The sequence below is a fragment of the Cebus imitator genome, unplaced genomic scaffold (genome assembly GCF_001604975.1).
Source record: "Cebus imitator isolate Cc_AM_T3 unplaced genomic scaffold, Cebus_imitator-1.0 Scaffold55, whole genome shotgun sequence".
NCBI lineage: Eukaryota > Metazoa > Chordata > Mammalia > Primates > Cebidae > Cebus > Cebus imitator.
Window position 1 is genome coordinate 6939616 of NW_016107370.1, and position 16461 is coordinate 6956076.

General features: G+C 43.8%; 1 protein-coding gene across 2 annotated transcripts in view; it reads left to right on the plus strand.

The window, feature by feature from the left end:
* Nucleotides 1–11828: 11828 nt before the first annotated feature.
* LOC108304619 (serpin B8) overlaps nt 11829–16461 on the plus strand; it is a 15573-nt gene continuing 10940 nt past the window's right edge. The window contains exon 1 of one of the 2 annotated variants that reach the window (XM_017528881.2): nt 11829–11925. The gene's annotated coding sequence lies outside the window, so the exon portion shown is untranslated. Of the gene's footprint in view, nt 11926–12325; nt 12422–16461 lie in introns of those variants that run through there. The other variant, XM_037738635.1, reaches the window with a different exon arrangement.

Consider the following 16461-nt stretch of genomic DNA (forward strand, 5'->3'; position numbering starts at 1 on the left):
ATAAATGGAGCAGTCTCTAACTATCCAAGCAGGAGGGTGTTTCTTTTTCCTCTTTCCTGGAATGAGGATAATCAAATCATATTAATAATGAATTATGAAAATGAATGATAATGGTTTTATCTGTTATAGAAATATAATGTAATCAGGCTTTAGCCATGTAAATCATAAATCAGAGAAAAACAATATGCATATTGTTCCTAGAGAAATGAATATGAATGTTTCCTGTTGTATCTGAAGGGTTATCACTCAATATTTTATTTCTGTCTTGTAAGGCCTGAAATCCCTGTGCAGCTTGACATCTGTGGGCTTCTCAGTGTCTCAAAGGCCTGGCAGTGTGGTCCTCTGCTCTTGTTAGATATGTGCACCCTATTCACCCACTGAGCAGGAAGGCTCCTCACTTTTCTTAGCTCTCCAATCAGCCAGTCAGCTGTACCCCACCTGGGTCTCAACCTGGCTCAATTCCCCACCAGCCTAGAAAATTATTCAAACAAGCCTGTCACATCTGGAGGAGCCTGGGTTCATCTCTTCCTCTTGTAGTGCAAAGCCGGCCTCCCACAGCCCCTGCTGGTTCACTCTGTTCCCAAATGCAGCTCTCCTGTGACCCTGTAGGGCATGTGGTGTCCTCCCTCCTGGGCTGTGAGCAGATGTGACTAATAAATGGCAGCCAACTTCATCTGTCCCTGTCTCATGCTGTGTGTCTGTTTATCTCCTACTATTTAGTGGGGGAGATCCCTCCTTCACCAACAAGGTGAATATGAGATGATCAAAACAACTACCCTTCAGCGAAAGGTCCAACCTCCCAAATAATGATTCCACGTCTTTTGTGAAATTGCACTAAGACATTTCCATTACACTATGTAGTGTTTCTTGTAAGTATCCACAAAGTGAATTCCATTTAGAATTGAATTCTAGGAAAAAGTTGATCTCACCTCTTCAGAGATGTTTACTCCATTGAACATTTTACATAGATTATTTAATCCTCAGGGATAATAAACTCGTGAGGAATCTGAGACTCAGATAAGTAACTTTAATAAGTTCTTGTAGCTAGCAACAAGGTAGAATATGGATCCAATGTCTGGTAATGCAAAAAACTGGAAAATTACTCAAACAAGCCTGGTACATCCAGGAGAGCCACAGGTAATCTCTTCCTGTTGTTATTGTGAAACTTGCCTGTATCAGCACCTACCAGAAGGGCAGCTGTCACCACAGTGCAGGAGGAGAATGGACCAGAAACCTGACTCCCTTTAACATGAAGTCGGATTTCTCTGGCTATTCTCCCATTGGAAAAGTGCGACTCAGAAACTTCCGGTACCAAAAGCACATCATCCTGGACCCAGGGATGAGCACTTGGAATATGGACCTCAGGTCAGGTGCATCTGGGCTCCATGAACTCAGCAAGTGTTTCTACCTTCTCCAGGAGTCCTGGATGGAGCCCCGAGAGCCTTTGCTCCTTCTATGCATCAATAAACGGGAACTATAAGGCTTTTGCATTCCTCTTTTCAAAGAGGGCTGCAGGGCCACAGTTGCAAAGGAGGGGTCCAAAGCAGGGGATGGTTTGGAGGCTGAGAAGACAGAGGCTGTGCTTGCACAGTCTCCTCCAGAAGCTGATGTGGTTCTGCATATGAAAGGTGGCCTTTCCTTTCCTGATTTGAAGCTTCTGTGTTGAAGGAGATGGAGGGGGCAGAGGACTGGAGGGAGGTTTCCAGTCCTCTGGGTTTTCTGCACAAGCTGATGTTGACCTGATATTTGCAGGCCATAGCATGGAACAGGCACATCTGATTGGCACATCTAGTGGCTGTTGGGGAATGCAGCATAAAATTCCTCTCACACCAATGCTAGCGTTGATTTCAGAAGTAGTTTTCTCCCTCCCTTCCTCCCTCCTTGCTTCCCTCCCTCCCTCCCTCTCTCCCTCTCTCTCTCTTTCTCTCTTTTTTTCCTTCTTGACACAGAGTATTGCTCTGTCACCCAGGCTGGAGCACAGTGGTGTGATCTCAGTTCTCTGCAACCTCCAGCTCCTGGGTTCAAGCAGTTCTCCTGCATCAGCCTCCCAAGTGGCTGAGACTACAGGTACACACCACCACATCCAGCTAATTTTGTATTTTTATTAGAGATGGGGTTTCACCTTATTGATCAGAATGGTCTCAATCTCTTGACCTCATGATCCACCTGCCTGGGCCTCCCAAAATGCTGGGATTACAGGCGTGAGCTACTGTGCCTGGCCAGAAATAGTTTACTTTCTCTAGCTGCTTGTGACCAAGCATACAATGTTTTATCAGCGAATTTCTTACATGCTATCCTTGAAATGAAGGATTCTGGAGAGGATCAGGAAAAGAGAGACAGATTCATTAGTTATCATCCATATTTAATGGATTACACCTGTAATCCCAGCACTTTGGGAGGCTTAGATGGGCAGATTACCTGAGGTCAGGAGTTCGAGATCATCCTGGCCAACACGGTGAAACCCTATCTCTACTAAAAATACAAACAAAAACAAAAACCTAAAAAATTAACTGGGCATGGTGGCACCTGCCTGTTGTTCCAGCTACTCAGGAGGCTGAGCCAGGAGAATCGCTTTCGCCCAGGAGGTAGAGGTTGCAGTGAACTGAGATCATGCCACTGCACTCCAGCCTGGGCACCAGAGTGAGACTCTATCTCAGAAAATAAAAATAAAATACCATAGACTAGAGAGTTTAAACAACTGGCATTTCTCAGCATTTTGGAGGCTGGGAAGTCCAAGATCAGGGTACCAGGAGATTTGGTTTCTGATGACAGCTCTTTTCCTGGCTTCTAGAAGGCCTCCTTTTAGCTAGGTCCTCACATGGCAGAGAGAGCAGTTTCTCTCTTCTTCTTCTTTTAATGCCACTAATTCCTTCAAGAGGGCCTAACTCTCCTGACTTTATTTTACCGCAATCAACTCCCAAACGCCCTATCTCCAAATGCCATCATCTTAGGGGATAGAGATTTTACATAAAAATTTTGTGAGGACATATTACAGTCCCTAGCATATGTCTTTTCCTAAGTCCTTAGTTCTTTTTGTCCACTTACCCCAAGACATGAAGTGGCAGTTTCTCTTTTGTACCTTCTACATCTGCTCCCATTACAGTTTTTTAAAAATCTATTACTTAACAATTCTCTATATTCTCCTCTCTTCAAATCTCTGATGTAGTTTTTGTTTGCAGAGTGAACACTGCCTGATATAACTGAATAAGCATCTCTCACACTGTTATGAAAGAGTGGGGTAGAAGTTTGAAGTCCACCATGCGGGTCTACCAAACCCATCCTGGCTTGGGGGAATGCAGATATTAGAATAACTACTTCATTAAAAACAGAGAATTCTGAGATTAATGCTGAATTAGGCAGGGCACTAGAACAATTGATATGAACTTACACTGTTTCAACAATCAATGGTAACTCTATTGCTAAACTAAAATCTGAGAAGATATCAGGGATCTGCCATTCAACTTTCCTATCTGCACACGTTCAATCCAAGCACAAAAAGATACATTTAGAAACCAAAGAGACTTTCCAATTGCCTTCAAACTCTTTGTCACTGAATACTTCCCTTTAAAACCCTTGAAATTGTCGGAGATACTGACAATTCACTAATAAGGGATTAATGGCAGTTTCCAGGCAATGTCATAGCAGGAGACCTTTTTCTTTTATAAGTTCTTTGGAATGCAATACCAGGCATATTAATGTAACGCTTTTCACATTAAGGTCCACTGAGTTCTCCATACCCTTGGTCAGCAGACGCTCTACAACATTTATGTTTCATTGCTTACATTTGTCTTGGTAATAATCAAGACACTTTAATATAAGCATTGTCTTAGTCTGTGTTGTGTTGCTATACAGGAATAGCTGAGGCTGGGTAGTTTATAAAGAAAGGAGGCTTATTTGGCTCATGTTCTGCAGACTACACGAGAAGTATGGCACTGGCATCCCCAGGCTTCTGGAGAGGGCTCCTGTGCTGTGTCAAAACACGGTGGAGAAGGTCAAAGGGGGTGCAGGCACATGAGAAGAGGGACCAAACATGGGAGGAAACTTACTGTATAACATCCCACTCTTGGCAGAATTAATGCATTCCTTGAGAGCGAGTTCTAACTCACTACCAGGAGAACTGAGGCTTTCACAAGGAATCCACCCATATGACGCAGACACCTCTAAGTACAACACTGGCATGCCAGGGACTAAATTGTAATGTAAGTTTCGGTGGAGACAAAAATCCATACCCAAACCACAGCCAGTATATTTTGGATGATCTGGATATCTACTTTATAACTCAGTAGTCTGCTTGAATTTAGGATTGTGCTGTTAGTAAGCAGTACTCATTTGTCTGGGGAATGTTAATGAAAAATGACAGAAGTAGACCCTATAAAATGATTCATTAACTCAAAGGAGTAACCAAATAATATTCAAGAAGGTTTTAATTGTTTGAATAGAGAGAAGTGGTGGGAAAACTGAAAAGAGAATGCATTTGCGAACATTGAATGTACCCGATAGGATACGCACGCTGGTATCAAAAGAATCGGCACTAATGCAGGCAGAACACATTTCAACTTAAAAATAGGAATTTCCCTACAGCAACACAGCACCACAGATCACAGACAGGGACACTCCATTTCACCATTTAGCCCAACTTCTCCTAGAGAGTGAACATGCCATTCCTTAAGTGTTATCACAATTGGATTAATTTTTGCTGACATTTATTCATTATAATTAAACTATTCGTCCATCACTGAATATGTGAAACACTGTCCCAATTGTTTTGTGGCAATATTATTACTGCAGGGTGTGGCAGAAAAAGCAGTTCTCTGAGAATGTGGTCATACCTGACTGTAGTCTCAATTCTCCCATTAATTCTTCATGGGACTCTGGGAAAATCACACAAACTATCTCTATTTCACCATCCTCCCCTACAAAATATAAGGAACCTCGTCAATAATATGGTTCTTTCAAATGCTTTCACTTTACGATGCTACCTCTGTTTCTCTAGCATTAATTAGCAGAAACAAGTGTGTTTTGTTTTTGTTGTTGTTGTTGTTGTTTTTTTACCTAACACTTTTTCAGAACCCGGGAAGCTTGCTGGGAACCTCATGGGGGACTGAGAGGTGTGGCCGGGCACGTATGAAGTAAGTAACAGTGGCTGGAGAATATGGTCAGTCACAGAGGGACATTTTGGAAGTCTTGTGAGACTTTTTTTTTTTTTTTTTTTTTTTGAGACAGAGTCTCACTCTATTGCCCAGCTGGAGTGCAATGGTGAGATCTCAGCTCACTGCAACCTCTGTCTCCCTAGGTTCAAGCAGCTCTCCTGTTTCAGTCCCACCTAGTAGCTGGGATTACAGGCACCTGCCACCATGCCCGGCTCATTTTTGTATTTTTAGTAGAGATGGGGTTTCACCATGTTAGCCAGGCTGGTCTGGACCTCCTGACCTCAGGTGATCTGCTTGCCTCAGCCTCCCAAAGTGCTGGGATTCAGGCATGAGCTACTGTGCCCCACTCCATAAGCCTCTTTAAGGTGGAGTATTTGTTCATTTAACAATAAGAAGCACAGGGATCTCAAAACATGTTAGGAAATTCCAACTATGTCTGCACTCTACTTCCTTTTTGACAAGTGGAAGTCTAATTTGGAGACACTGGTAGCTCAACCCGAGACTAGCCTAGGTAGGTGTAGGCCCTTTCTGAGGGCCACAAAGTCAGGAGCCAAGGAAGTCAGCCAAAACTAGGTCAAGGTTGAGTCAGGAGTTGAGAATCAGCAGATACTCCCTAGTACTGATTGAAGAGATGAAAAGTTAGGTATAAGGCAAAAAGACAGAAGATGAAGCTGAGTACAGTTTCTGAGACACCAAATGATACAGTCTGAAACCTTCTTATCAGGTACCTGCCACCTTCCTAGTGGGCCAGGGGGAAGGCTTCATGAGTGGGGAGCTTGTTCAGGCTCACTCTGAAATTGGGCTGTAGTCACTCTGATGGGTTTCCCTTTAGGATTCAGCGTTTAAGTTGTCCACACTCAGAAAATTAATCCAACTGATCCTCATGAATATAGACTTGCAGACAAATTCCTTACCTAGGAAAACAGACCAGTTCCACATTTCACTGCATTATTCCAAAAATCAGATTTGTTCATTCTTGGATTCATCTTTGATTCTTCTGGCTCCCTCTTCCTTTCATGGCCCAAGAAGTGATACCAAATTTGTGTCCTGAAATTCCTCAAGGCCATGTCCTCCTCTCCATTTTCCCTGCCTTCACTTCATTGATGTAGGCCTGAGGGCCCCACAGGGTCGTGGGGTGTCCCTTATGCTGTGCTGAGGCACAGGATTTGAGAAATAAAGAGACAGGACACAGAAGTACAAGGAAAACACAGCTGGGCTCAGGGTGGCCATGCCACCTATAAGTGGAGTCAGGAGAGGCCCCTAATGTCCAGAAGCGTATGTAATTATTGTGTATAGGTTAGGGGGCAGGGCAGTGAGTGAAATCATTTTTAAGGATAATGATAGGATCGTGAGCAATAAAACAAGGGGTCCACCCCCGTTAGGTCACCTAGGCTAGGAGATGGACAGTGCACAGCAAGGGATCCATTCCCATTAGGTCATCGGGGCAAGGGCCATGTGCAGTAAGGGGTCAACCCCCATTAGGTCACCGAGGCATGGAGGTGGGCTGTGCGCAGTAAAGAGGGTGCAGTGTGCAATATCTCTATCTATGGGCTACTTCTAAGATGTATAGGAGGATGCTTTAAATCACACAGCAATGACATAGCAGTCAGGGTTACCGCCACCTGCTGGCAGCTTCCAATGAATTCTATAGGAAGATGCTTTTGAGCAGCACAGTAACAAGAGCTGATAAAGTTCACAGTCACCAAGGTGCAATTGCCGGTCTGGGGGCAGCCTTCCACAAGAACTGGAGCAAGGTATTACAACTCCTTTATCAGGAAGAGTGGCTCTTGACCCAAGCCTGCCATACAGCGGGTATCTTTACGATACTGAATGCTGCCGCCTGGGCCATGGATTCTTGTCCTGGTATAACTGTTTTCCCTTAAATCATGCTCTGCACTGTGTCTGCTCTAGGCATTCCTCTCACCATAAGCTGCTTATTCCTTAATTCATGCTCTGTACTATGTCTACTCTAGGCATTCCTCCGATTAGGAACTAAGATATATACATATATATACATACACACACACACACACACACACACACACACACACATATATATATGGAAATAACTGAGTGGTAAGATTTTCTTTAGGCACTCATTCTATGAACATGATTATATATAGAGGATTATATAAAGAGAAATAACTAAGTAGTAACACTATAAACTGAGATATTCTCCAAGCCCTAATTCTATAAGCTAATTTATGATTGATTATATAAAGGATTATATAGAAGGAAATAACTGAGTAGTAACACTATAAACTGAGATATTCTTCGGGCCTTAATTGTGCCAGGATTCTGCTGAGCTCTCCTTCCTAGGTACTCTATGGGGGGTTATCCACACATTTCAGCTTGCTTCATCTCTCAACCATGCTGTGTCCCTAACACCTCACTGCAGGCAATGGTAGCCTCCTGCCATATACTCCATGATGCAGCCAGGGGGACCTTTGTAAATACAAATATGACTACATTTCTCCCCAGCTTAAAATCCTCGTGTTTCCCCATAGTCTACAAGGTAACGAAGAAACCCCACCAACACATTCGACATGGCCCTTCATGACGTGGCTCTGTGGACATATCAGACACTCTCTTGCAGTGCCTCACTCCCGCTATCTGTACCACTGCAAGATATATCATGGTTTTCCAAAATCATGGTGCCATCTTGTGCCCCTCTGCACCTGCATGCACTGTGTTTCCTGTATGGGATATTCATGTTTACAACCAAACTCTCAGTGACCATATTATGTCCTTCGTAAAGGACTTCAAACCAACAAGCATTTGTTGGAAGTTTCATGAAGGAAAAAATCATTTTTCATCTTTTAATCTGTTTTGCTGGTCAGAGGAAACGGAGTGGATGGATCAAGTGTGGCCCAAAGTCTGAGTCTAGTACTGATCAACAAGGAGAAATTGATGCATAAGGGAAAAGTGACCTTGGCATTTTCAACTGGCAGAGCAGGTAAGTTTGCACACAGTTCAAATGTTAGTCTGTAGCCACTAGAGAGGGTTTCAAAGCCATGGAGAAAAGACAGGGGTAAATCCTGCACCAAGAATTATTGAGGAGAGTCCACAGGGAAATCACCAAGTGAGCTTTACAAATACTGCTGCCTGGTTCCCTCCCCCAAGATATCTTTACTTCACTGGTTTGGGGTGCAGAGTGGGAATGTGGATCTTTAAAAGCAGAATTCCAAAACTGGAGAGCTCTGTGAAAGCATCCTGCAGGAGACATTATTTGAACTGAATTTTGAAAGACAAGCTTGCATGCCAGGAATCCCATGTATATGAGTACAGGATGTGAAGGAATGTAAATACTTTATTATGGCTCTAAAGAAAAGAAGAGAGAAATCAAGACTTTAAGAGGCTTAAGTCCTTGCTCAATAGTTTATAATTTTTTTTTTTTGGATAAGAGGTTATAAAGGACTTCAAACTGAGGTATAAAATAATTAGAATTGAAATGTTTACTTGAACTTCAGAGTAGACAATAGGTTGGCATGGATCAGAACTGAAGGCAGGGAAATTAATGGTGTAGGAGAGACATTAGACATGACAGAGGCGGGAGAGAGAGTATGGATGGCAGAGAGTATGGAAAGAAATAACAGGACTTTTGATCATTTAGTTAAGAGAACTGGGGAGGGACAAACCCAGGTTTCTGAGAGATGTCCAGTGGTACACAGGTAACATCTATGGCTCAAGAGACAGGTTAGAGATTTTGAAGAAATAAGTTAACAGTTGAAATATGAACCTGTGGACATAGGGGAGGTCATACAAGAAGATCATGTTATAGTGAAAAGAAGAGGGTTTAGAATGGGAGGAAAGGAATCTGGATACCAAGCAAAGGATTCAGGAAAGAAGGGAAGGGTGCTCTGGATAGCCTGGAAAGGTCAAACAGGAAAGGGCTAAAGGTCGCCAACAAACAAATGAAATAAGACCTGGGACATATCTTCTGGCCAAGGCAATTAGAAGACAATTAGTGTCCTTATCAGCTGCACTTTCGGAAAATGTTTGGATGGACGTCTAACTGCAATGGAGTCAAAGTGAATCAATGTTGATAAAAGGACAACAGTCTATGAGTACACTTTTTAAGGGAAAGTTTAATGTATTTTTGGCTATTTAATGATAACAGAACTTTTTTAAATAATTCAATTTTTTTTTTTTTTTGCAGATGTGAATTTTTAAAATTGTACTTTTAAGTTCTCGGGTACATGTGCAGATCTTGCAGGACTGTTGAACAGGTACACACATACCATGGTGGTTTGCTGTCTCTATCTCCCCGTCACCTACATCAGGCATTTCTCCCAGTGTTATCCCTCCACAACCTCCCCAACCCCCACTGTCCCTCCCCTAGCCTCCTGTCCCCCAACATACCCCAGTGTGTGTACACTTTTTATTAAAAAAAAATGGGTCGGGGTGCAGTGGCTCAGGCCTGTAATCCCAGCACTTTAGGAAGTCAAGGTGGGCAGATCATGAGGTCAAGAGATCGAGACCATCCTGGTCAACATGATGAAACCCTGTCTTTACTAAAAATACAAAAATTAGCTGGGTGTGGTGGCAGGCACCTGCAGTCCCAGCTACTCGGGAGGCTGAGGCAGGGGAATTGCTTGAGCCCAGGAGGTGGAGGTTGTAGTGAGCCGAGATTGCGTCACTGCACTCCAGCCCGGCAACAGAGCCTGTCTCAAAAAAAAAAAAAGACTGTGAAAGCATATTTGCACCCTAAGACTTTGCAAAACAGTGAAGAGATTAAGGATGCAGGAGTGAAGGTAATTCATATACTTATGTCCTGGGAAGGAGGAGGTCTACTTCCTTCCTTAAAACAGAGAGTTAGCAGGAGGTGGAAGTTGCAGTGAGCTGAGATTGCACCACTGCACTCCAGCCTAGTGACAGAGCAAGACTCCGTCTCAATTTAAAAACAGCAACAACAACAACAACAACAACTACTACTACTACTACAACAAAACAGATGGTTAGGATAAGCTAGGCCTAGTCAAGTGGACAGTTGGCTACTCCTGCATACTGGGAGTAGAGTGAAAACCCTGGAGATACGGATGTTTCAGATTAAGACCTTCCCTTCACCACCACTTGCCTTGAGACCCTGAGAACGAATCCGTGTACTCTTTATCCCAATCATGTTCAGTCAAAGACATGTTAGGGCTGAGATTTTTGAAAGACTTTCTAGAGTAAGAACGCTTTAAATAGTAGGGGTCTAATATAAACCTGAAGAGGCAAGGATTACTTTTCAAAATTGTTCTGTGAGGCTCTAAACTTGAGTGTCCATGTTTATCACTGACTCCTATTTAGCCTGTCCAGTTCCCATCTGGAAGCAGAGCAGCACAGACTTTGATATCTGGGATAACTGAGTTTGAATTGAAACTTGGCTCTTTGAACCTCTACACAGACACTGAGAAGCATGTTTCATAAAATATAGGGTTGAGAGAAGCATTCTTGTGTCTTTGCTTTCAGCGAGATATTGCAAGGAATGCTTGCGACCAGATGGTATCACTGCAGTTTTAAAAAACAAAAACCTAGGATGTTAAATAGCAGAACTTTTATAATATTTTGTAATAAGCAGGAAAGCAGCCATCAGTCTTTTCAAAAATGCTGACTTGCTTTTTATCTCATATAAGTGTACTTTAAAAAAAGAATTAATTACATATTTGCATTTTTTTTTTCTTTTGTAAAGGCTACTCTTCCCTCCTGTGCTGACCTTTTCTGCGATGATAAGCTGTTGTCAGTAGTGGAACACCTAGCAAATGTTTCTGAAAAAAATACAATTGAATGTCTTTCAGGTAAATGTCCATCTTTTCCATGAATGAAAAATTAACTGTTTTTTAAAAGTGTCTACGGTCATCATTTTGAGAACCCCTCTTGGGATATTTTTCCATAATTGTATGACTTTGTTATTTAAAAATGTTAACATTCTCATATAAGAACACTTTAAAAACTTGGAAATGTAGGTTTCTAACCTTCATAAAAATCTTCCAAAAAGGATAGGTTCGGTGGGCTTCAAACTGTTGAAATGATAAAAATTAAATTATTTTAAAAAACTGACTTCAAGAGGATAGATTATTACTAATTGGATTCCAATCACATACCTTTGAGTGATTCGTATATAGACTGAAAATCAAATGTCAAGGTTTAATAAGTAGAACCAATGTTGTCTACTCCATTTAAATCAGTCCATTTCCCTCCTGAGACCTTTTCCCCATGATAGCTACCAATCCAAATTTAAATTTATTTATATGCTTTATAGCATTTAGAATACATTAGTATTGAGCACATTATTAGGTATAAATTCATAGAGATCCATTGGGATGAGTGTCAAAACTTGTGTTGATGGGTGTCACGCCAAAACAGCTTGGAAACTGCTGACGTTAGCAATTTTAACCCTCTCGTTTTGCCCTTAGTTAATTTTCAAAGTTAAGTCCTCACTTTGCGAGTGCTCTTGCACACACACACCGGAAACACGAATACTGAACATAGTAACCCAGGAAAACAAACCAATCTCCTATTGAGCAAAGCCTTCCACAACGACCCTCCGAGGACCAGGGACAGACAGACCCTCTCTCCAGTACCCACAGACATCCACACAGGCCAGCGGGCTCAGCCTCGGATTAGGAGTCCGGGATTGCACAGGCCGGCACAGGGAAGGTTGAGTCACCTGCCGGAAGCCCTGCCCTCAACCAAGGCGGACGAAGCATCTACAAAGCAGGAATAGTCGAAGCGGCGGCAGCGGCGGGCGGCGGCAGCACCAGCAGCGGCAGGAATTGGGGGCCTCTCCTAGGTACCGGGCGGGGCAGGCACGCAGGTGCCCAGGTTCCCACGGGGGTCCCGTCTTCCCTGGAGCGTAGGAGAGAGCGGGGCGGGAGGAAGGCTAGGGGCAGGAGCCAGAGCAAGGCAAAGGCGGGCAGGAACTAGGAAAATGACTGCGGGGAGCGGCCGGGAAAGAGAGTTGCGGGGCTGTGGGGGTCGCCGGGGCACCGGCCGGGGTCCCAAGCGCCACCGCGAGACCCCCCGCGAAGCCCCGAAGTCCGCAGCGCGCAGACCCGCCCTGACTCTTAAGCAGCGCGGGGAGAGGGAGCGTCTGTTGCTCGGACTGCGATTTGCTGCGCTGTGATTTGCTGCCGGGCGGGCGCGGCGGGTGACGCGGGCCGTGTGTTTGGAAGCGCCGGAAGCTCGGGCGGGATCCCGGGGACGGGAGTGGGAGGAGCCGCGGCTGCGGAGGAGGCTCCGGGAGCGCGGGAGGCCCGGCCTGGAATTTCCGCGGCGCGCGGGGCAGGTCGGGGAGGCGCTGCGTCCCTGCTCCCCCGGCACCCACGCCTGCCCCTGTGCTTACAGCCTATCCGCTGCACCTTCTCCTCCTCCCCGTTCCCTCCCTCCGTTCTTTCCACCCCTCCCTTCACCTTTCTGCAGCTTTCATATTCTCTTCTTCATTGGCTGCCTCCTCTCAAATGGGAAGAGGGGAGGTGCTTTTTTACCTACTAGTGGCAGCCACAGGCGTTACTTTAACCAATTCCCCACTTTGCAGACACCCTCAGTCCTGGGGCTGCCGCTCCGGCCTAAGACCTCCCCATTCCAAACGGCCTCACCCAGGGCTGCTCCCCGGTCCTCCCGCTTCCCTGCCTCAGGCTTGCCTAGGCCGGCCCCTCGGAGGCGCAGGCGCGTCCTCCAAGTTCTCCCAGTACACTCAGATGGCTGGGTCGCAGTCTCTCTCTTTCCCTCGTCCTCCTCTCTCTCTTCCGTTTACTACCACCAGATATTGGAAATTCCCGAGAAACAGGTGGATTTCTTCCCTGGTGCCCCCACTAGATGTTCTGCGTTCTTTCATCCATTGTCATGGAACCTTGGAATCGGTATGCTGGTGGCTCCGGGTCTTTGGCTCTAGACTGTCTACTCATCCCCAGTCCCTGTTTACAAACATCCTTGACTGTCTTTGTTACAGGTTCACCTCGTATGGTGTGTTCCACGCATCTCACATGGAACGTGTCATATTCCCATTCCGGCCTGACTCCTCATGTAAAATTCCAATGGTTCATGACTCATCCTGAATATGAATTTATAACGGCTAGGCACCTCGGGACTTGGCCTTCCTGTGCTCTATTCCTATGTGAGCAGTCGGTCTGCCAGGCAATCCCAGCCCCCGCTTCTCTATCGCAGACAATCTGTCTGCGGTTAGCAGTCCCTGACCCATGGTGGTGGCCTGCCTGCCAGTTCCCCAGCCTCTTTTCAGACCAAATACTGAAGCAAGTCATCTTTCTAAAGCCCCAGTGCACTCACATGAGATGTTTGTTTAAAAACCATGCATGGCTTTCCAGACCGTAATCTCAAGTTCAGACTCCTAAATGTGGCATAAGGGGTCCATCCTGTCTCACTACCACGTGGCTCACAGGAAACCCTGGAGACCCACCCCATGGGCTCCGCAAAAACCATGCCCTTTGTCTTCCTGCCACGCTCTTGGCACCTGCTAATTCCTCAGCCTAAAATTTGCACCCCCCTTTCACCACCTACAGAATGCCTGCCCAGCTTTTAAAGCCAGCTTCTCTGGAAAGTCTTCCCAGGCTTCTATAGAGTTTTTGTTTGTTTGTTTGTTTTTGCTTTTCTGAGGGCTTCCTTAGCACTTGGAAAATTATCCTGTTACAGAGCACGTGACTGGCTTGAACTACACATTTCTATATGTGTCTTCTCCAGGGTGTGAGCTTCTCGTCAGAGATTATGGAGTTTATTCTTTATATTCTCCTCCCCAAACAGGTAGTGAACGTTCTACACAAATGCTCTTTGAGTAAACTCACTTTTGGATGTTGTAACCGGGAGTGGAGGAGGGAGTTCACAGATATTTGGGGCTCCCAGGAGGAGAATGATACCACAGACTTAGAAACAGAAGGCTTGCTTTTGAGGCTTTCAGTTTTTCTGTGAGTCCTATGGACAGTATTTAATTGCCTCTGTCTTTGTTTGTTCCCCTGCAAAGGAAAAACTAGCTTGATGCCAATTTATTTGGTTGGTTGGAAATAAAAACTTCTGATTCCTGTGTTTTTATAACACAATCTAATTGTGGTGCTGGCACCTAAAGTATTATTTTGTATTATATTAAAATCAATTGCTTTTTTGATATGTTGGGTAAAGTCCATTTTGTTTGAAATTCCAACCTTTTCTAAAGCTATGATGTCCAAATGAGATTGGAGCACTAGGAAGACAGAGGGGAAGCGTCATTCTGTTACTTAGTTTTGTCCCCTGCCTGCTGACCTGAGCAGAGGCCATCAGGGTGCAATTGTGTGTAAGTGTGTGCATATGTATTGTGGCTGCAGGGTAGATATTAATGGGAAATACAACATACTGACCAGCACCTGAGTGTTGAAAAGGAATGGATGTGAAGAAATGAGATGAAGGAAGAGGAAAGATGGAAGAAATCAGAAGTAGCAGTTTGCAATTAAGAGCAGTTAATATGTAAAGATGAGATTGATGCAATAATTCAGTTCATTCAGAACTTTTAAAACTATTGATTCAATAGCTCAGACAGGATGATGAAACCCACCTACAGACACAGACACACAGACACACACACACACACACACACACACACACACACCCATCCAACCCAGGTTCATTCTTGCCTCATCCTGAGTCCAAAGCTCTTAGATTGGATCAAATCCAAATTTATTTGTGTCTTTGTCCTATCCAGTTTACCTAATTCTCTCCGTCTTTGAGTTTCTTTGGTGCCACCTTCTGGTGGGCCCACTTCTATGAAGTTTGAATATTCCTTCCCTCCTCCCAGTCTCTGAAATATCCTCAAGTGTGAGATGAGGTTGTAGAGGGCCTGGGACTTGCCTCCGCAGCCTCCTCTGCCTTCTAACATCTGCAGGCCCTCGGATAAGCTCTGCAGAGGCCTTATGAGGTGAGGATAGTGAGAAACTGGAACATTTTGTTCTATAATAACCTATTTAGAGTACTGTGGTACACACTATGCCATGATTGTATTTTCTTGATTGACATTTATTTTGCTTATTTTGTGGTTTTTTTTTTGAACCCTAACCATAACCCTAGCCCTACTTTTTTTTTTCTCTGAACTGCACTATTTATTTTAAACTTTAAAGAATGTGTGCTGCTTTAGGCTGTTGCTCTATATTTAGAATGCTGCTTTTATACTTTTAAAAACTATACGCTCACTCTTTTATTTCAGTAATAATAGACACTCTCCTGTTTAAAAATATCTTAGGAGGAAGCCTTAAGCAAGACATCCAACAGTGAAGTTGCCTTAATATAGTCGTTTCCCACTTCCCTGTCTCAGCCACTCAATTCCCCTTTCCTCTCTTGCCCTAAGAGACCCAGAAGACCTGTCCGAGACCCCTGCTAAGGGAATACAGTTTCAAAGCTGCTGCACCAGGCACTTTGTAGGCTACTGGGAAACTGGATGATGCTCCATCTGTTTATAGAAATGAACACATGCACGATGATTTATATCTCTAGGTAGTTTCCAGGACTTTTCATTTTGCTCATTTGCTAATATTCCAAACTAGAGCGTATTTTTCTTGTTTTACTTTACATTTTTTCAGTTAAAATTATACATGTTTATGAAAAAAAGGATAATAGAAAAAATAGCTTGTAGGATTATGACATTATGGATGATGGATTGTCCTTTTATTTTCTCAAATGCTCTCAATTGTAAGAGCAAAAAGGCTCAGGGAAATTGAGATGAGTTGTTGAACTGTAATATTTTATGAAATAATAGCCTAAGTTTTTATAAGGCTTAATAGAAATAAACAATTAATGTAGAATTTATAAGTATGTACTATTATAATAATTAATAGTAAGCTGTAATAACTTTTTAGCACTTTAAGCAAGGTGCCTGCCTAGGTTAGGCTCCTACCTTCCACAGAACTGGTTGATAGGGATACTGTCTTTCTTGATGATTACATTTCAAAGGGATGGCTTCCAGGTCTTTGAGAAAGACTGTCCGGGGATGTAAAACTATCAAGAAGCTTTTAAAAAGATTTACATCTCAAAGGGGCTGATAAAAAATTTACAATGAAAATTTGTCTAAATAAAATGCTTTAATAAAAAGGAAGAAAGGCCTAAGAGGCAGGAGGAAGCCTGTTTAGTTTGTTTATTTAGTTAAGTTTAGCTTGTCTAAAGTTTATTCAAGCTGCGGGGAATGTTAAGACCCTCTTAGCCAGGTTGGATCCAAAAATCAATACGTCTAATTAAAAGTGCAAACCCGAGCCGGGCGCGGTGGCTCAAGCCTGTAATCCCAGCACTTTGGGAGGCCGAGGCGGGTGGATCACGAGGTCAAGAGATCGAGACCATCCTGGTCAACATGGTGAAACCC